Consider the following 23077-nt stretch of genomic DNA (forward strand, 5'->3'; position numbering starts at 1 on the left):
ACCAATTACCAAAACACAAAAGCTTTTAAGCAGTAAGGAGATGCAATAAAACAAGAGAGGGTAAAAAAGGCGCACTAACTCTGTCTCTCCTCACATTATGAGAATTGGTAATTCATTTAGTGAGACAGAATCCAAGCCAGTTTCGAGCCATTGCAATTCATCATGTATGCTGTAAGCTGTTATGTCTCCTGATAGCCTCTCTCTCTCTCTCTCTCTCTCTCTCTCTCTCTCTCTCTCTCTCTAGCATACAAGCTCTCACACAGGAGAATAGGGAGAGAGAGAGAGAGAGTGAGAGCATACAACCCCTCACACAGGAGAATAGGAAGAGAGAGAGAGAGAGAGAGAGAGAGAGAGAGAGAGAGAGAGAGAGAGAGAGAGACGCCCTTTGGTCTATACGACCAAATATCTTTTTTACTCTCAGTAATGTCATCAGTCGGTGAAATAACAATGAAAGCGAGGCTACGTCAGCTCGGCTCTGTCCTCGATTGTTAGCTGTGTCTGTAGAACAGACAGAGAAGAATCTGACTGGCTATAAAGTTTTGTGGTTATGTAAGGAAGTAATGCAAGGACTGATATGAACTCTACGGTGGACAATACCCACATTCAAATACCCGGTTAAACGAGATATGGGGGTTTTCCTATAAATATTAGCATTTAAGTAATCATTAACCATATGCAAACATGTTACACACTTGGTTTGTAAGATTATGTTCAACTAATGAATAATACAAACGTTCATTTACATATATACATGCATGCATATATATATATATATATATATATATATATATATATATATATATATATATATATATATATATATTGAATAGACAATGTCTTAGTGGCGTCCAAAAATCAAAGATAGTTCCTCTTCCGACAGAATATCCTACAGATAGTTTTCAGGATAATATATATATATATATATATATATATATATATATATATATATATATATATGTATACATATATATATACATATATATATATATATATATATATATATATATATATACATATATATATAAGGACTACTGAATAATTCGTGAAAATTTAAATACGCTTGTAAAGGCAGGATCAGAATCACAATAAGCTCCATTGAAAAGAGTAAAACATAAGTAAATAACGCCAAATGAAGCTTCCCCGTTTGATTCTAAAATTCTATCACTTAGCGAAAATAACATAGAAAAGATCAGCCACGAAACCCCCACAGAATCATTAAGCTGGTCGTATGCGTAGCTAGTCAGATACCAACGGCAATTTTCTCGAAGAGGAGACCAGCTAGCTTTCCCCGTATTTCCCAAACGATCATCTTCCGCGAGAGGACCAGTGACGAGTGGATTTGCTAATCCGAATGATAATCATGACCACCACAGGGGGAGAAGTCGAAATTAGAATGAGCAGAGAGATGGCGAATGTCATAAGGAATCCCCATGGGGATGTCACCACAAAGCAAGTCTGAAAATGGAAAGGCTGAGGAGAAGGAGGGAGGCGCCCTATTGAATTAGGAGGGGCCGTCTCTCTCTCTCTCTCTCTCTCTCTCTCTCTCTCTCTCTCGCTTCGTAGGCTAAAGTCGACGTCATGATTTGAAGGGAAAGGCCAAAATCACAGCGCAGAGAATACTGTCTGTGTGGAGAGAGAGAGAGAGAGAGAGAGAGAGAGAGAGAGAGAGAGAGACTCTTGGATGAGCTACGGATGCATCCTGCAGTTAGTTCCTTGTATGTAATCTGCCCTCACACTCATCTGCTTATTCAGTGCAGCCTTCTGAATCTGTCCTTTCTATGGCGGAGCCTCACTTATTATTCTCTCTGTTTGTCAATCGTTTGTCCCGTCCTCTCTCTGTCTCTCTCTCTGTCTCTCTCTCTGTCTCTTGGATCTCTGCTGGCCAAGCAGCAGACAGGCGAAGACGTTAATCTAGTCCCTTTGATAATTAACTGCCTGGCAGGAGATGATCTCATTTTGAAAGGTAATAAAAAGTTTCCCTTGGAAAGTTTTGGGACACTGGAAGGGAAAGGATTTTGATTGGAGGGGGGCGGGGGGGGGGAGGTGGCACCAGCTGGAAATAAAAGTCCGTCCACGTCCCTCTGATCCGTTTTTAAACTTATCGGTTATGAAGTGTTTAGCCAAGGAATGAGGCAATTTTGATTTATTTATGATTATTCACAAATGATTAATAATGCTCAAGCCTTACTGAAGTTTCTTTGCGTTAATGGTGATTTTTGTAAGAGTATTGATGACGAATATCGTATGTTTTGAGGCTATGATATATTGAAATGGGGATTACACCTATGTATAGATTAATGAAAGAAATAGTAAGTATAAAAAAACAAACTACTTTTTTTATGAAAGAAATAGTAAGTATAAAAAAAAAAAATTCTTTTTTGCAGTACTATGGTATGCCAAAACCAGATAATTCAAACTTGAATGTGTTTTAAATAGAAGTTAGTTAATTCTATATTACATGATTTAGTAAAGAATTTCCGTAATTAGTGATAATTGAAGGGTAACTTCGTTTGTAAATGACGCCAATGGCGATAATGTAAGATACCTTCATATATACCATAAAGACTTATTAATTAATCTTTCTTCATTTCACCAATAAATTTTTGCAACTCGCAATAGAACCCTAATTAGCATTTCATGAATGAAAAGTTAATTAAAGTTCACTGGCTTTAGAGATTGAAAATATCCAATAATTTTGTTGTTGTTGTGTATCTGCTGACTAGCCTCACACCAGAATCTCCCTTTCTACAGCTTCATGAGCGTATGTGTATGCGTATGTGTGTATGTATCGTTCCTCCCTTGCTGCCATAGGGCTCATATTGTCAAGAAACATATTGTGCTCCGTTCCAATGGCTGCCTAACCTCAATGCACCGCCTCACTAGTGACATCTATCGGCAGGGGACGGAACTTCGAGAAACAATGAACATGGAAGGGCACGCGGGCATAAATAGAAATCCAAATGTTTCCCCAACAACCAGTGGCTTCTAGTGATCATATGTCGTACTCTAGCCTTCTCTAAACCTTCCTTTCCTGCTCTAAAATAACGATCGAGCTGATAACTGCCTTTACTGAACGCTTATGATTTTAAAGAGCAAGGCTTTATTCCAAATTTAAAGATATCCAAAAATTTAAAAAGGGGTCTTTGGATGTCATCGGAGAAGCGGTGACGTATAATCTGTTTATTCGCCGTTACTTCTTAGAATGGAAACGATTCCATTTTAAGCGGAGAGACTCCATTAGATATAAGAGGAAAACGAAAGCCATCCCAATCCTTTTATGACCACTTTTACGCTGCACCCAAATCCTGCTGGAGTCGTTGTTGGCTTTTCCCTCAAGCTCGAAAAATTATAAACAAGATTTCCAACCTCCACTTGATATCAAGTTTAATTAGATGGGAAAATTCGCCAGTTGATAAAAAAAAGTAAGAAGAAGAAGAAGAAGAAGAGAAGCGGAAGGATAAAGGAAAACTGATTCGATCTAACAGCCTGAGTGAAGAGGACGCAAGTCCCCGAGTATCAGAGTCGCACGCGCTCACTCTTTATAAAGGTCGATTATGACACTGTATAAACGACCAAATAAAGCCAGCAGGGGACGAAGTGGTAGTTTGAGAGAGAGAGAGAGAGAGAGAGAGAGAGAGAGAGAGAGAGAGAGGTGGAGGGGGGGAAAAAGAGGGAGCGAGATAGAGAGAATCGTGGATGAAAGGATGTAAAATTGAAAAGGGGTTGAAACTGAAGAACAAAGAAAGTTGGGGAAGAACATGAGACGTAATCAATAATGAATGAATTGAATGAAAAGGTTATCTCATATATAAATGTATATATATATATATATATATATATATATATATATATATATATATATATATATATATATATATATATATACACATACATATATATATTTACATACACACACACACACACATATATATATATATATATTTGTATATATATATATATATATATATATAGGTTTGTGTATCTAAGAAAATATATGTTCAAGTAATAGGCTCAGGACTTGTAAATATTAATTAAGAGCTAATATGAAGTACATACCGAGCAAACCTTACATACATTACCCCTTATGCATTTACACGTTTTATCGCTATACAAGTAAATATATGAAAGTTATGATATAAAATGTAACCACTAAAATGGCATGTACTTAAATAAGTACATAGGCAGATGGATAATAATAAAAAAAGGGATAATCTTTTAGAAATAAGTAGGTCTATTGTTGGGGAAGTTAAGTTATTAGTATATGAAAATACAATGTAAATAAACAAATCGAGAAACATATGAATGTAATACCAATGTTCCGAATTTCTTTATTCAACAGTGAATACAAGAAGGGACTGAGTAATAATTACAAATAATAATCCCCCTCTCCCTTCTCCCAGGAAACTGAAACAAAGCGCGAAGAATGCTGAAATGAGAAAATAAGAAGATAAAACATGGGAAAGAGGAGAACAGGGAGAGTGGGGTGTTTGGATAGGGGAGGTAGGGGTGGGGTGGGGGATAGGAGGTCCATAGAAGGCATTGGTGGCAGAGTGGGGGGGGAGGGGTAGAGGAGGATTTTCTGATGACTCTGACAACTGGAGTTGGCAGTGGACACAGTATAGAACTTACGACCTCTGATAAAGAAGGGAAAAGGTGACAAAAGGACAAAGGGTACGTAAAAAGTCGGGGCATAATAAAGATAATGCGAGAGAGAGAGAGAGAGAGAGAGAGAGAGAGAGAGAGAGAGAGAGAGAGAGAGAGAGAGAGAGAGTTTTGGTAGAATACAAGGAGCAAAGTCCCCTTTTAGTGATAAACATTATGAAATTAATTTTTCATATCTTACATACTCGCCATAACCAGTGACAGTACTATACATTTAAGATTTAGACAAATATCAGATGAGGAGGGAAAATTCAGTACAGTTTTGAAAAACTGATCCCAGACAAAAATTAAGCATTGGCGACCAATACGCTGTTTATGATACTTTATGTGTAGTGATTATATTTAGTAACAACTGCTTCAAAACTGAGAAATTATGAAAAATGCAGTAAAATGAATAACGCGGAGATAATGGAATTGCTTAAGGCAACCTGCCTGTACTGAGAAAAATCAAGAAAGCTGAATATATAACTTCCACAGTGTCATGAGACGACTGTACACAGTAGAACGTGAATTTACTTTAGAGCAGAGTAGCAGCGTCAAGACACGTCTGAAAAATTAATTACTGAAAGTTTGTGAAATAGATGAAACTGGTTTAAGGCCAACAAGCACAGTGACCCACGATGGTATGACCCGTGTAAATGCATTGAGCAAATACCAAATGGTGGAGTATATATACAACAACAATAAATGCAGCAGTTGCTAGTCCACTGCAGGACAAAAGCCTCAGACATGGCTTTATTCATGTCTGGGGTTTGGCCAGTTTTCATCACCCTGCTGACCAATGCTGATTGGTGATGGTAGGAGACTTTTGTCTGATCATTCAGAAAGGGATATATATATATATATATATATATATATATATATATATATATATACATATCTATAAATATATATATATATATATAAATCAACTTGATACACAATATATAAAGGAAGACAGTCTATCAAGAGGAATAATCAATAGACATATTCAACCCCATCGGGAGGACAGCTCTGGTTCCAGGTCACTTTCGGGAACTTGCTGGGTGAATGATTCCAGCTGTTTCTTCGTCAATCGACGACTGGGTATTCTTTTCGACGCCAGTGTTTCAAGCGAAAGCTAGGGAGTCTATCATTCAGCTGTTGGTAGCTACATATTTGAACAAACATGGCTTTCTTTTCAGCTGTTGGTAGCTACATATTAGAACAAATATGTCTTTCTTTTCAACTGTTGGTAGCTACATATTAGAACAAATATGACTTGCTTTTCAGCTGTTGGTAGCGACATATAAGAACAAATATGGCTTTCTTTTCAGCTGTTGGTAGCTACATATTAGAACCAATATGACTTGCTTTTTAGCTGTTGGTAGCTACATATTTGAACAAATATGACTTACTTTTAAGCTGTTGGCAGCTACATATATGAGCAAATATGGTTTTCTTTTCAGCTGTTGGTAGCTACATATTTGAACAAATATGACTTTCTTTTCAGCTGTTGGTAGCTACATATTTGAACAAATATGGTTTTCATTTTAGCTGTTGGTAACTACATATATGGACAAATATGACTTTCTTTTCAACTGTTGGTAGCTACATATTATTTGAACACATAGAGCGTTCTTTTCAGCCTAATTTTCAGCTATTGGTAGCTATATATTAGAACAAATATGACATTCTTTTCAACTATTGGTAACTACATATCGGAACAAATATGACTTTGTTTTCAAGTTAAATTACCCCTGTTGGTAACTACATATTTGAACATATAAAACTTTCGGTTCAACTTATCTTTCATCTGCTTAATATTCTGCATTCAAATATTTTGTATATTATAGTTCAATTGAAAATGTTAGGGGATTTACATGTAAGATATGTATTTAGCATGTGCATTTCTTTCTAAGTCTATAATAAAACTATTCCTTGCTAATGAGATGAAAACTTTCCAATGATTGTTTAATAGCATTATGTAATTGTCTTTACAACATTTGATAATCATCATCTAGAGAAGTTTTTATTCTAATTACTTTTTCAAAACAAACTATTTTACTTTTGGGTCTTTGAAAAATTTTGAAATAGCTTTTTTTCAATTTTGGTATGATCTGAGACACGACGGGTTTCACCCGTTTAACATCTCTATCTTCTTCTTCTTCTTTGTGTGCATCTTTTCCCACTTTTATATGGGGTCGATGTTTCTGGTCAGCTTTCTCCATCTACCTCTGTCCCACACCTCATCACCGGTTAATCCCTTTGATCAAAGGTCATCCCTGATACAGTCCACCCACCTTTGCTTTGGTCTCCCTCTCCTTCTCGTTCCCTGTACCTCCATTTCCATTACTCTCCATATCTGATTTAAAAAATACCCTAGAATTTGTTCAGCCTTCGGAAAGGCATAACTGGAAGAGAAGAGAAAGAGGCAGAGAGGATAGGAATAAGAATAACAGCGTGACCATTTGGGTCTAGAAGTTTTGGGAAGGGGCTCTGGGTAGTTGGACCTTTGGATCTCAGTCAGTCTCCTTCCGTCTCCAGAAAACCTTCTTCGGTTTTCTTCCTGTAATTAAGGAACTCGCGACAACTTCACAACCTCGGCTTCTTCAACTTCTTTCGACTTTTCTCTCCACTTTTTTTCCAGTGTCTACATTTTGTGTGTTCAGCCAAAAATCTCTTATGGGTTCTTCTCCTAGGTCATTTATATAGTTTATTTATTTTTTCTTAATCGTTTTACTTGATAGGTTTACGTAAAGTACTTATTGAAAAATAAAAACATCTCCGCAATATACTTCAAAAGAGTTTAATATCAGCAAAATTCTTCGCTCTTTAGTTCACCTAAAAGGACCATAAAAAGGCATTGTACAATTACTGTAGACAATGAACATTTAAAAAACCTTAATCCTCCAATTTCTCTTTATCTTCTTTCTGGGATGTTCCCATTTATTAAGCCTAAAAGTGAAAATTCAACTAGACGAGAAGGCATGTAAGAGGAGGAAAAATTATTCCGATGAAAGAATGAACGGAAAAATGAGACATATAACAGCATCTCCAGGGCAGTTCCTTTCTGGCAATAAATCCCTAATGTGGTTCTCTTCCTCCTGTCTATTACGGATGACATCTGGCGGCAAATTTTCGAATGTGATGCCTTACTTATCTCTCTCGTTCTGGCCACGCCTCTCCTTTCATGTGTGCTCGAGATTTATCATTTCGTCATGTTTCAAAACTGAGTTTTTGTAATGCTTCTCAATAAATGTGGAATGCGGTTCTTATGTTTCTTCTTTGGACGCACCAATTGCTTATTTGATCTTTGGGCGTAATTGTAGCTTACATTTTTATCATGCTTCTCATTTGTATAAAGCTCAAGAATATAATATCTAATTTTATGTGGTATTAGTGATTTCGTTTTGGTCGCCTTTATCAATCAGTATTGTTTAAGATAATTTCATTATGTTTTATTTTTGTTCTATCAGGGGATTTTGTCATATACCTTATATGAAGATGAATTGAATTTTTATCATGATTCTTATTTTCGACATTACTACTACTAGTGTTCATATAACATTGCTGTAATGACAGTGATTTAACATCGCTAGTGTTAGTTTGTAATTGACATCAGGAGAAATGTAAGTTTTGGGATTGTGGATGTATTGTGATTCTCTGCAGAACCTAAAGCTTTCCTATCAGTAACATAGAAAAGGTGAATGAAGAATAAATCCTGTACAGTTTAAAACAAACTCCTGGCTTTCAAGACTTTTCACTTAAAAAAGACGTAGTCTCTCTCTCTCTCTCTCTCCTCTCTCTCTCTCTCTGAGAAAAAGAACACACACACACTCTCTCTCTTATGCCTCACACTGAGGGACCTGGGGGAACCCAAACAGACAATAAGGCAATAAGGCTCTCTCTCTCCGAGAAAAAGAACACACACACACACTCTCTCTCTCTGCCTCACACTGCACTGAGGGACCTGGGGGAACCCAGACAGAGAATAAGGCAATAAGGCTCTCTCTCTCTCTCTCTCTCTCTCTCTCTCTCTCCTCTCTCTCTCTCTCTCAGAAAAAGACGACCCACTCTCTCTCTCTCTCTCTCTCTCTCTCTCTCTCTCTGAAAAAAAAACACTCTCTCTCTCTCTCTCTCTCTCTCTCTCTCTCTCTCTCTCTCTCTCTCTCTCTCTCTCTCTCGCTGAGAAAAAGAACACAGAGAAAATGTCTGGAATTATGAAGAGTTTGGCTGGTTGATCTAATCTCTTTTTACTGCCCCCGCCTTGCCTTCATCCTATCTTACAAATCTCATAAAAAAAGAAATAAAAATGCCGAAGAATCTTGGACGCCATCCTTTCTACATCAAAATTTGATTTCCAGAATTTACTTGGGCTCATTTGAGACACATTAACTTTATTTTCTCTCTCTTTTTTTAGGTCGTTTTTTCCTTTTTTTACATCCCTGCCAAGAAATTTCGGAGGCATGGCACTGTGCTTGTGCATATCCTGCCACGATAAAAATGATTTTATAGGATTTAATCCTTAGAATGGGTAGGATCTTCGTCCATAAGTTTTAATCCTTAGAATGGGTAGGATCTTCGTCCATAAGTTTTAATCCTTAGAATGTGTAGGATCTTCGTCCATAAGTTTTAAGCCTTAGAATGTGTAGGATCTTCGTCCATAAGTTTTAATCCTTAGAATGGGTAGGATCTTCGTCCCTAAGTTTTAATCCTTAGAATGGGTAGGATCTTCGTCCATAAGTTTTAATCCTTAGAATGGGTAGGATCTTCGTCCATAAGTTTTAATCCTTAGAATGGGTAGGATCTTCGTCCAAAAGTTTTAATCCTTAGAATGGGTAGGATCTTCGTCCATAAGTTTTAATCCTTAGAATGGGTAGGATCTTCGTCCATAAGTTTTAATCCTTAGAATGGGTAGGATCTTCGTCCAAAAGTTTTAATCCTTAGAATGGGTAGGATCTTCGTCCATAAGTTTTAATCCTTAGAATGGGTAGGATCTTCGTCCATAAGTTTTAATCCTTAGAATGGGTAGGATCTTCGTCCAAAAGTTTTAATCCTTAGAATGGGTAGGATCTTCGTCCATAAGTTTTAATCCTTAGAATGGGTAGGATCTTCGTCCATAAGTTTTAATCCTTAGAATGGGTAGGATCTTCGTCCAAAAGTTTTAATCCTTAGAATGGGTAGGATCTTCGTCCATAAGTTTTAATCCTTAAAATGGGTAGGATCTTCGTCCATAAGTTTTAATCCTTAGAATGGGTAGGATCTTCGTCCATAAGTTTTAATCCTTAGAATGTGTAGGATTTTCGTCCATAAGTTTTAATCCTTAGAATGGGTAGGATCTTCGTCCATAAGTTTTAATCCTTAGAATGGGTAGGATCTTCGTCCATAAGTTTTAATCCTTAGAATGGGTAGGATCTTCGTCCAAAAGTTTTAATCCTTAGAATGGGTAGGATCTTCGTCCATGTTAACCATAGTAACTAGGTATGGCAAGAAGGATTACGTCCTTTGAAGTTTCTTTGCCTAGATATCCTGGCGACTTTCAACCAAATTTCGTCAGAGAAAATATAAAAAAAGGACTCGATTTATAACGCTATAGAAGTACAAAGATAATCTTTATAAATGCGAGTCTTAAAGAACCTACTAGCCCTTGTATTCTTATTTTCAACAACTAGCTAGTAAGAAAATACATTAGATTTGAATACAGGAAAAAAACTATAGCTAAAAGAGAGATAAAAAGAAAGAGGAGTCTCAAGTGCAAGTATAGAAGAAAAGGAAAGATAGAGAGAGTGAGAAAAAGAGAAAGTAAGAAAAAATAGGGTGGGGGGTTGGAGGGGATGGAGGGCCAGGTGGCAGAAGGCACAAGAATGAGAGGAAATGGAGCAGTCATTGGAAGACCTCCGGAAGACACTTCGAGGGGAGGTTCAGTCAGAGCGATAGGATGCTGACGTAGCCGATGTCTTCATCCTCTTCACCCTTGTCCCTCCCAGATTCATTTTCCTCTTTCCCTCCATCTTCTATCTTTCTGTTGGGCCCTCCATTTTCCCTCCCGTGTCTTTTCGCCCCGTGTTCTTTTCTTCTCGCGCAATCTTTCTTGTTTAAAATTGAGCATCTGTTTCCATGAGAGTTGTACGAGTTCCATTGTCAGTGAACTCCGGGGATTTTATTTTTCAACAAACAAACAAAATAGATAAAAACGTCAGGTGTAAACAGTGACACGGCCACGTTCATTACACGATTACCGAATCAACAACAAAACTAAATATGTTAACTCTCGGTCATTTCAGACGATTCCATATAAGTCGTATCAACAGCACGTTAATCTCCGAATTGAAGAGCGAGTTAGCCTCTATTTTGCACACACTGATATCTCGTTAAGTCGAGGTCGTGTTCTTTCTGGTATATCAGTTATTTTCTCAGTTTATGAGTCTCTCTCTCTCTCTCTCTCTCTCTCTCTCTCTCTCTCTCTCTCTCTCTCTCTCTCTCTCTCTCTCTCTCTCTCTCTCATATATATATATATATATATATGCATATATAAATGTGTGTATATATGTATATGTATATGTATATATATGTATATATATATATATATATATATATACATATATATATATAGCTATATATATGTATATGCATATATATATACATAACATATATTATATATATATATATATATATATATATCTTAAACCAATATTCTCTCTGCATGAACAAATTTTATACTTCCTTACATTACACCTCTCCTTAACTGTGACCTAACCTTTTCTGCCGCACATTTCTCTCCCAAATGAAAAGTGTTCCACTTTTCCTCTATAACCATTTATATAACTACTCCCTCACTGTCGTCAGCCATAAAAACCCGGACCCATTAATGTAATAAACCTATATTTTCAGAGACAGATCAACAGCACAGTATTGACTGTCGCTGGAGCTTTGATAGCAATTTTGATTTGACTTTATTCGAAATAAAGTTTCACGAAAAGAAAAAACTTCCATAAATAGCATGGAATTAATCTGGAAAACATTACTGTGCCATAATCAGTCAGAAGAAACCATAACTAATAGCGTAAATATTTGTTTTTTTTTGTAAAACCTCATAAGGTTAAAACATACCAAAAATGTTTTAAAAATCGAAATCGAAATCAAGTCTAAAGTTTTTTTTATATTACTTTATTATTCGAAACAAATTTCCACGAAAAGAAAAACTTCCATAAACAGCATGAAATTAATCTGGAAAACATTATTGTACCATAATCAGTCAGAGGAAACCATAATTAAGCATAAATGTTCTTTTTTTTTTTTTTTTGAAAAATACTGAAATTAATCTGGAAAACATTACTCTACCATAATCAGTCAGAGGAAACCATAACTAATACTGTAAATGAATTTTTGTTTTTGTAAAACCTCATAAGGTTAAAAAAAATACCGAAAAAGGTTTCAAAAACCAAAAGAGAAATCAAGTCTGAAGTTTCAGGCCGACATCCATCACTTTCGCATAGGGCACGGAAGGCCCCTTGACTTATCACAATCTCCTATGAAAAATCGTCCAGTCTTCGCGGGCTAATGACAGCCACGTCCAAGAGCCATAAGGCTACACTAACCCCCCCCCCCCCCGCCAATATCTACAGTCGCCTTTTTTTTTCCTTTTTATTATCTTTTACTTCCACGGCCCCCCCTAACTTCCTTATCCCTTTGACCCCTTCTTCCCAAAAACGTTCCCTTTCGTTCCCCTTATTTCCTTTTCCCGTAGGATACACCCCTCCCTCCCCCTCCCCCTCCCTCTCTCACTCTCCCCCCTCACCCTCCCACTTTACCACTAGCAACAACCATTAGGTAGGCGTTCCTTATTGGTGGAATGACCAGAGCGACCATCAACAAATAATTAATTGCTAGTTACCAAGGGGCCTGCATACGATCGCAATGATAGATGGAAGGGGGAGGGAGGGATTGAGGGAGGGATTGAGGGAGGGAGAAGGGAGGAGGGTAGGGCAAGAGAAAAGGAAACGGAGAAATGAGAGAATGAATGGGCAGGAGGCAGTAGGGAGGGGGAAAAAGAGTTGATCAATTAAAAGAAATACTTTTGAAGGGATTCTTTGGGAAAATGTTTTATGACTTAAAGAGATTATCGTTGTAGTCTTTTATTAATTATTGTCAATTTTAAAGTTTTTTGATAATTGACCTAAAATTGACCTAAAACGAGTTGATCAATTAAGAGAAAATATTAGTTTTGAGGAGTTTCTTTAGAAATTATTTTAGGAGTTAAAGAGATGATCGGCACAGTATTTTATCAATTATTACCAATTTTAAAATTGTTTCAATAATGGTAGAATAACACAAGAAATTTGACCTAAAATGAGTTGATCAATTAGGAGAAAATATCAGTTTTGAAGTTTCTTTTGGAAAATGATTTAAGAGTTAAAGCGATTACCGTCGCAATATTTTATCAATTATTACCAATTTTAAAGTTGTTTCTATAACGGTAGATAAACATAGGAAAATCGACCTAAAAACAGCGGCCATTCTGAATGAAAATGCACAAAATACAAGAATCATGTCAATGCACTATCATGAAAGAATGCAAAACCAACCTAAAAAAGAGTCACACACTCATGGCTCGGCATAGAAAAAATAGTATAAAGAGAGAGAAAAAAAAAAGTTATATGGAAAGAGACAGAATGGAGCTTGCATGCAAAACGGCGTCTCTTCGTGGAGCTCACACGCACAAATATACGCATACACACTCTAAATGCAAACGCACACAGCTTTCCTCTTTTGCATGCTCTCAAAAACATGCATTTCTCCTTTATGCACAAAAATGTACCTCGGGTCCGTGCTCGTAGCCAAACATGCAGCACAGCGTTCAAAAGCATACAGACATTAGCTGCAACACGCAGACATGCACACATACAGTATATATATGCGCTCCCTTTAGCCCCCCCAAAATATTTCTAGCTCTCTCTCTCTCTCTCTCTCTCTCTCTCTCTCGCTGTCCCTTTTCCGTTCCTCCTCTGCAGGGATCAACGGGCATCCCTTTAGCCCCCAAAAAAATATTTCTAGCTCTCTCTCTCTCTCTCTCTCTCTCTCTCTCTCTCTCTCGCTGTCCCTTTTCCGTTCCTCCTCTGCAGGGATCAACGGGCATCCCTTTAGCCCCCCAAAAATATTTCTAGCTCTCTCTCTCTCTCTCTCTCTCTCTCTCTCTCTCGCTGTCCCTTTTTCCGTTCCTCCTCTGCAGGGATCAACGGCCATTCCCCCTTTCCCGTCCCCGCATCTCAATCTGGGCTGGACAGAGCGGTCAGTATAACTTGGCCCTTTCGCACTCTACGGGAAATAAACTTCTTTGTTCCGCTTTGTCTCTTGTATTAGGGGTAACTTCTCCTCCACTGCTTTGTTCTACCGTTTCCGTTGTCCAGTTTGGTCTTCTTCTTCTTCTTTTTCTTCTTCCTCTTCTTCTTTTTCTTCCCTCCCTGCGCTTTTCTTTCACAGTGGCAGACGTTGTTTCACAGCACTAAGTGGTTCTAACCTTCGAATCCCTGGAGATTCTATCCCCTTTTTAATCAGTACTGGACTCTTTTCTTTGAAAATTAGTTCTTAGGGTAATTTCACCTTTATTTGCAGTATGCATAAACGTGTTAATGGAATGCGATACAAAAGCCATAATTCTAATAATTGGCAGACATATTCATTCTTTCATTAAATATTTCTATATATGCGGTTGAATTAAGTTGATTAAAAATATATATAAACTCCCATAAGGATTTATCACCATGCTTTCTATTCGTGAATAAAACAAAGGTTAAGAAATTAGTTTCCCTTAAAAACATTTGAAACATCTATAATCCAATCTTAATTGACCAATATAAAAGACATCTGTGATAACTACATTCCCCTGGCATATATAACTACAATCGACCGTTTCATCTCTACTTAAAACTAATAGACCAATTCCTGATAATAGAAAACCCGAATAGGTGAAGTAGCAAGGCCAAAATGCAATTTCCAACAGCTAAACTTGAGCACACACCAACTTATGGGCCAAACACCATTTGGGGGGAAACCCCGCATTCGAGTATGGACACCAGAAGACAACACTGCCCTGCTTCCACTTATTAAGTCCTACCAATAAGCCCCCCCCCCCCAACCCCCCCTTTCACGTCCCTAAATGGCTGCTATATCTCACAGAAGTTCTCCTCCTGCTTCTACAGCAAAGCAAAGTTGCTGTTGAGGATTTGGGGGGAAATGGTGACTATCATTATCATCATGGTGACTGGAGGAGGAGTGGTGATGGTGATGATGGTGATGACGGTTACTTTGTTATGCTAATTGTGACGGTAATAAAAGTAACAATATCAAGTTGTCAGAACAAATGTAACAGATAGCGATATTGAAAATAAACCATTGGAAAATGGTGACCATCATTATCATCATGATGACTGAAGGAGCAGTGGGGATGATGGTGATGATGATGATGACGGTTACTTCGTTATGCTAATTATGACGGTAATAAAAAGAGAAAAGCAAAGTTGCTGTTGAGGATTTGGGGGGAAATGGTGACCATCATTTTCATCATGGTGACTGGAGGAGGAGTGGTGATGGTGATGGTGATGATGACGGTTACTTTGTTATGCTAATTATGACGGTGATAAAAAAAGAAAAGCAAAGTTGCTGTTGAAGATTTGGGGGAAATGGTGACCATCATTATCATCATGGTGACTGAAGGAGGAGTGGTGATGGTGATGATGATGATGACGGTTACTTCGTTATGCTAATTGTGACGGTAATAAAAAAAGAAAAGCAAAGTTGCTGTTGAGGATTTGGGGGGAAATGGTGACCATCATTATCATCATGGTGACTGGAGGAGGAGTGGTGATGGTGATGATGATAATGATGATGATGACGGTTACTTCGTTATGCTAATTGTGACGGTAATAAAAAAAGAAAAGCAAAGTTGCTGTTGAGGATTTGGGGGGAAATGGTGACCATCATTATCATCATGGTGACTGGAGGAGGAGTGGTGATGGTGATGATGATAATGATGATGATGACGGTTACTTCGTTATGCTAATTGTGACGGTAATAAAAGTAACAACACAAAGTTGTCTTAACAAATGTAACAGATAGCGATATTGAAAATAAACCATTGGAAAATGGTGATCATCATTATCATCATGGTGACTGGAGGAGGAGTGGTGATGGTGATGATGATGATGACGGTTACTTCGTTATGCTAATTGTGACGGTAATAAAAAAAGCAACGCGAAGTTGTTTTAACAAATGTAACATAGATATCGATATTGAAAATGAACGATTGGAAATGATATCAAATTACATATATATGCGATTTGCAGGCATCTCTCTCTCTCTCTCTCTCTCTCTCTCTCTCTCTCTCACGTATTATTACGCGAGTAAATGTGAATTTCAGTTATCATGTTAATATTAGATTGTAGATTGGTTTGAAACTACTTCATAAAGAGTATATATAACTTCGTTCTGCTAATGAGGATAAAAGCTGTTCCCGAAAGGGAGCAATGGAGCAGGAGACATTAACTGACCATAAATAAAAAAATAATAAAAATATAACAGAGAATAATTAAAAAATCCCTCTCAGGACAAGGATAAGAAAAATATAAAACCTGCCACCCCACTGAAAGAATCACAAAATGGTTGAACACAATTTGCATTCACTTTGATCATCATAGAGAGAGAGAGAGAGAGAGAGAGAGAGAGAGAGAGAGAGAGAGAGAAATCCCCTCTCATAACACAGTAAATGAGTTGATTGTATATATAAAAAGGTGCGAGAAGTAAGCGTTCGGGACATATTTACGAGACTATTCATTTCCATTCATCTACAAGTAAAATAGGCAAAGTGTTGCTGATCACTCGTTAAGCTGGGGTTTAATTACCAGAGCCATCGCCTCATTTGCATATAAAGCGACGGGGAAGGATGGCACTAAATCACCAGAGCTTTTAGGGTCGGCGCTAAGGCACGCATTTAGTGGGATTCTCGACCATGAGTTCCTCCAGAGAATGTCATTCTAGCAACGAGTCTATTCCGTGTGACATGCTTGCCGGAGGTGTGATGACCCTAAGATCTGTCTATCTATCTATTATCTATTCCCAGGTCTTATCTATTTAACTATCTATCTATATTTTCCTCATATCTAATTACGGGTAATTAAATATCGAAACAATTCAAGGCTCAAAATGTGCATTTGCTCTCTGAGAAACTGAAAATATCAAACGTGATCATTAGCGAATTAAAAGTAAAATGGTGAATCAAACTCACATATATACATATGTATGAATGTTTGTATGCACATTCGCAAACAATAAGCTTGTTTAGAATGGGCTAAGCACTGGAAGGCGATTCCTCTCCTATTCTCAGAGGCTTTCACTGGACACTGCCTTCAGGAGTCACTTGTATACTGAGTCAGTGATTGACTTCACTCACTTCCAGTAGGCCAAGATTTCCGAATCAGTTAACTGGAACGTCCCGCGAACTCAATGTACACGAGACCACAACACAGAGAACTCAATCCTACAGTAAACAACAACAACAATAATAACAGCAAATGCAGGCGTTTCTAGTCCACTGCGGGACAATGGCCTCAGACATGTCAATGAATGTATGGAGTTTCGCCAGACTGGAGACGGTGGGAGATTTTCACCTGATCGCTCACAGCAAACTTATCTAGTATGGGTGGCCCTGACTAGTACAGCTTTGCTGATCATGGCGGTACGCAAACCCTTTCAATACTTTAAGGTATCTCCACTAAAAAGGGAATATACATAAATACCTAAACACACATAAAAACATTTGTTTAGGTGTACAGAATTATCAAAAGCTACAACTACCTCACAATTTCTCCATTTTTACATACTTTTGATCAAGTGTATCCCCATAAGCCATGAATCCCAATGAAGAATAAACGAAGAAATCTTTTCCTTCCACAGTTTGACTCGAACTCATGCTCTCAGGATGCCAGAAAACCTCAAATCAATCAATCAATCATGCTAGAAGGTTTATGGCCAATACTTAGTCCGTTATAATACGTAGAAGAATATAATCAGATAGCCGTTGAAATCAGATACTTTTCAATAAAGGTGAAATAGACCTAGCCTGGCCTTCGTAACATCAGTGATTTTGTAGATATTTGTATGGTTTCTTGAAAACATGAGCTTCCTTTCCAGGAATCAAAGAGTTGAAGAGATTATGATCACAAAAGAGTCTGAACAATTTTATGTATTTTGCGTGCTTTGAAGTCTGGGCTTTATCGTTGAAATTTCGTACCGAGTCTTGTGCCTTACATTAATTCCTTTCAAATGTCGTAAGCGACACATGCATAGAAATATTAAAAACGCCTGTTTCATTCAATAGGGCTTACATTATTACTTTATATGCATATCCATATATGTATTGGCAATCCACATTATACAGCAATACACCTATAATTTAGTATATACACACGTAGGCTATACGTCATAATGAGTTCACTTGTGTAGCCTATACAGTACAGTACATCTGCTTGTATTCAGTTACGTGTCACGAATAACTTAGTCTGATAAACAGAGAATTTATATAAAAACTTTTAATTCATTAACCAAGTCCTTAGAACCCTTAACAATTATACCATTTATGAAGATATCTGAATGAATAAAAAGTATCAACATCGAATACTCTCTCTAAAATTCTAAGTCAACACAGAATATAGAAATTCTTCTATGCGAGTTAACCTCGATAATCAGGTATGGCGGGGATTAAACCTCTTTATAAAGACTTGTTGATACAGAGGAGGCAGTGAGGCTTGGATGCTTAACTTTCGATTAGCAAGATATTCCATCCAAGCAGCGAGTAATTTAGTGGCGCAACCCCCGAAGGTACGATAATTCTCGTAGGCGTTCGAGACAACAGGTAAACACGGGGGACTCATCCGTACACGCAGGGGCACACACCAACTCATTAATCTGATGGAAAGTTTAGAGCCTCCGTGAGCCTCCTTTCTTGTTTTAAGAGAGGCTGGGGATCATAACTTAATGGGGGGATATATTTCCCAGTCAGCCTTCGGCAAGTTGGCTCCGCCTCTGAGGTCACAGGTGGAAGGAGTAATGGCGCTATCTTTGACTCGAAAGTATTGGGTGGCTGAGAGCAGCGTTTTACTCGTTTACTTTTTAAGGAATTGACGTTCTTCTTGGATAGGTCATCAAGTGGATGAAATGTTCCATCGTTAATAGATTACAATTGACAGCTTATATGTGTGTATATATATATATATTTTATATATATATATATATATATACTATATATATTATATATATATATATATATATACACACACACACATATATATATATATATTATATGTATATCTGTATATATACACACAAACATATATATATATATATATATGTATGTATATATATACATATATATATACATACATATATATATATATATATATATGTGTGTGTGTGTATATGTGTGTATGTATGTGTGTATGTGGGTCCTATGATAAAACAAGAAATTTATATAACTGACATTTGGCGAAAACTGAGAGAAAGAGCAATTTTAGATTAAATCTATTTCTTTAAAAAGAATCCCCTTTACAAATCAGGGCAGAACAGAACCACCTGATCGGCAGAAGCTGTTGTATCAGTGACAGAGGACCTCTAGCGAGAGAGAGAGAGAGAGAGAGAGAGAGAGAGAGAGAGAGAGAGAGAGAGAGTAGTGATTGCTAAGTAATAGGGGGCCTTCTGCCAGCGTCATCAGAGCTACCTCCTTAATTTTCCCTAAAAAAAATCTAATTGAATAAATGGGTTTTAATGGCGAGCATCCCTTTTTTTTAACTGGTACAAATGAGGCATAAGCTATTTCCCAAGGTGGAATTTAATTGGAACCTGGGGGGTGTTAAAACTAGCACCAGCGAGAGGTGACTTTTTCTTATTGTTGGGAGTAGCATCGATGATGTAATCACTAGGGCCGGTCTCAAGAACACACATACACATTAGTCATTAAAGTTCTGTCGCCATTCGAGCGTCATAAAGAAGAAAGGAGCGAGAAGAAAAATGCATTTCGAGTACCGCGTGGCTCTTCCGTCGCCATCACGGGTTTTTACAAGGTAAAACTTCAATCTCGTGAGTGTCTTGCGAGTAGCGCAGCACCCGCTTATAATGACCTGAGGAAATGGATACAAAAAAAAAAAAAAAAAAAAAAAAAAAAAAAAAAAAAAAAAAGGACTCCATTCTCGGAGAACTCTTTCGCTTGATCAAACCCTGAAGGTTATGTTATGGATTTAGCTGCTACGGCATGTGTTTCAGGAGGGTCGCACTTGGAGGAATAATCCATGGATATACCTGGTGTTTTCTGAGTCCCACTTAGAATAATCCAACGGCAAGTGTTTCAGGAGGGTCGCACTTGGAGGAATAATCCATGATTTTACCTGGTGTTTCACTCGAGACCCACTTAGGAATAATCCACGGCGGGATATTTTTCCTCGCGCTAAACGATAGGTCCTGTCAAATGGATGCTGCTTTTAGGAGGTTGTTTTACATACAAGGCCAAGGATCTTCAATGTCGAGAGGCCGAGGCTTTTGCTCTTTCGCGATCACTCAGCGATTAAGGTCTTGGATGCACTTTATTGATGGAAAGTCGTCTTTAATGAAGGTCGGCCGTGGGGGGAAATCAATACGAAAATGCCGATTACTGACTCTATCAATCTTGTGGTAAGGAGCAAGAGAGAGAGAGAGTGAGAGAGGAGAGAGAGAGAGAGAGAGAGAGATGAATGTGGAAGAAAATGAACAAAAATGTATGAGATTTGAATGTGCAGGAAAAGGCGCAGGAATGTTTAAAGCATAATAAACGAAAATTATGAAAGTAAGACTCGGATAATGAGACTTGAAGTAAGGGTGCTGTATTGTACATGCAAAAAACGAGAAAAAATGGGAAAAAGAATCAGGGGAGGAACGTTCTTGTCTTTATATCGTAAGATAAAAATAAGAAATTTGATCAAGGCAAGATATTTTGAACGTAACCAGCTTAACAAACCTTGAACTAAAGAATGCCTCGTATACAAATACATATTACAAGACATATTCATCTTTTTATAATTCTGTTATTTTATCTATCTATATTCCTGTATAAACTAAAAACTTGATCCCTCTATGACTCTCTTTAACTATAAAACGTAAATCTTGCTATACAAATATTGTCTGATATGATTTAAAGGAAAATTTGCTTTTACCCATCAAGAAAATCTATAAACATTGCATTTCCCGAAGCATTAAAGCAATTAATTATTGTTATTTGATGAGTTACTTATATAAAAGAAGTGTAAAAAATTATTAAGAAATTCAACTGGAAAAAGAGAGATCGCTAACTCATTACAATTCGATTCAATTAGGTTATAGCGTCATTAAGGTAAAACTTCATCATATTTTTATTTTCCATCAGTAACCAGAAATTGATGGTTTCAATATTTCTTTGAAATATATACCCAAATAAAGTATATATAAAAATGTGCACATATTACTCGGTTTATTTTAAAATAATGAAAAAAAAAAAAACGGTATTAAATTACAAGCTTTTACCATTTCATATCTTATTTTGCTATTGCATAAACGAAATCGTGTTTTTTAGGTCAGTCCCTTAGTTTATTATTATTATTATTATTATTATTATTATTATTATTATTATTATTATTACAGGCTAAGCTACAATTATAGTCGGAAACTCAGTATACTATAAGCCTAAGGGCTCCAACAAGGAAAAAACCCAGTGAGGAAAGGAAACAAGGAAATAAATAGACTAAAAGAGAAGTAATGAGCAATTAAATTAAAATATCTTAGGAACAGTAACGGCATTAAAATAGCTCTTTCATATATAATCTATAAAAACTTTACCCCCCCAAAAAAATAACAAGACGAAGAGAAATAAGATACCATAGCGTGTCCGAGTGTACCCTCAAGCAAGATAACAAAATGAAAAAAAAAATAGCATAAAAAAGAACTATTATAAAGATGTACGAAGTCCATTTACAAAACAAGCAAACATCTGGTACTACGGTAGACCATGGCATGACGGGTTTGAAAGAATGAAAAGTTATCCGTTTCATCGCTGGATGATAATGATGGAAACACACACCAGGGGGTCAGATGATCGCCACTTGACGTAATGATGCTTTGGTAGTTTCTGGCTGCACGATAATTGAATTAAAAGCCTTGAAATGTTTTTTTTTCATTACTGTATCTTTTTGGCTAAATGGTTATATAATGTTTGTCATGCAATTAATTCTTTGATTATGGTTGAATAGTGGTGATAATTATCCGTAGAGTTTCTCAACAGCAAGGTGTTTTTCTCTCTCTCTCTCTCTCTCTCTCTCTCTCTCTTTATATATATATATATTATATACATATACATAAATATATTATAAGCATATATATATTATATGTGTATCTATTTTATATATATATATATATATGTGTGTGTGTGTATAGGTATGCATGCACACACACACAGACATATATATATTTATATATATGTATGTGTGTATATATATATATATACATATATATATATATATATATATGTATGTGTGTATATATATATATATATATATACATATATATATATATATATATATACATATACACACACACATACGTATATGTACTGTATATATACTATATATCTTAACGTAAATTTGGAGTTGTCCTGGTCAAATATCTAGTCTACAAAATTGTCTTAAGGTCTCTAGCAATATGAAACGTATCAATCTGATCACCACAAGAAAAAAAAGCAAAAATACAGAGGCAGGAAAATTTGCATAACAAAAATCTAACCGATTTCTGGTACTCACCAGTATCATCTCTTTTCCTCTTGTTGATGTTGCCGTTAGGATCTGTGTGTGGAGGGGATGCCTAGGATGCCGTTGATGGAGTAGGATCCCGCTCTCTGGAGCGCCGTCTCGTGAGGCGCTGGCGGGGCGTGAGCGATGACGGAGGTGGCTTGGGACACGGGCGACATCGTACCCGGCATGACGTGTTTCGCCTTCTCGGCTGCCTTGTTCCTGACGATTCTGTCGTCGGCGAATTCGGGAGGAGAAAAATGGAAATACTTAGTTGGGCGATCTAGATTGGTCAATTAAAGGGATAGCCTATTCTTAAAATGCTATTGATTTCCATTTCTTTTAAAACTACTAATTAAATAAATCTCGTATGTCTTTAATATTGATTATTTAATTTACATTTCCAATGAAAAAAAAATAGCATGGAATTTAGGGAAATAAAAACAGCATACTTAGTTATGCAATATTGGTTGGTTAGCAATAAAAGGTTAAGAAGTTTTCAAAATATTATGATTTTAATTCATTTTGCTACTGCAAATTAAACAAATCTTATGTCTTTAGTATTAATTATTTAATTTTGATATCTAAGGAAAATAATGGGCAAAAAATTTTACATAATA

At 36.8% G+C, this 23077-nt stretch overlaps 1 pseudogene; it reads right to left on the minus strand.

Moving 5' to 3' along the window:
• Positions 1–23077, minus strand: part of LOC137631393 (uncharacterized) — a 72473-nt pseudogene that overhangs the window by 16827 nt on the left and 32569 nt on the right.

Source organism: Palaemon carinicauda, chromosome 39 (genome assembly GCF_036898095.1).
Source record: "Palaemon carinicauda isolate YSFRI2023 chromosome 39, ASM3689809v2, whole genome shotgun sequence".
NCBI classification, from domain to species: Eukaryota; Metazoa; Arthropoda; class Malacostraca; order Decapoda; family Palaemonidae; genus Palaemon; species Palaemon carinicauda.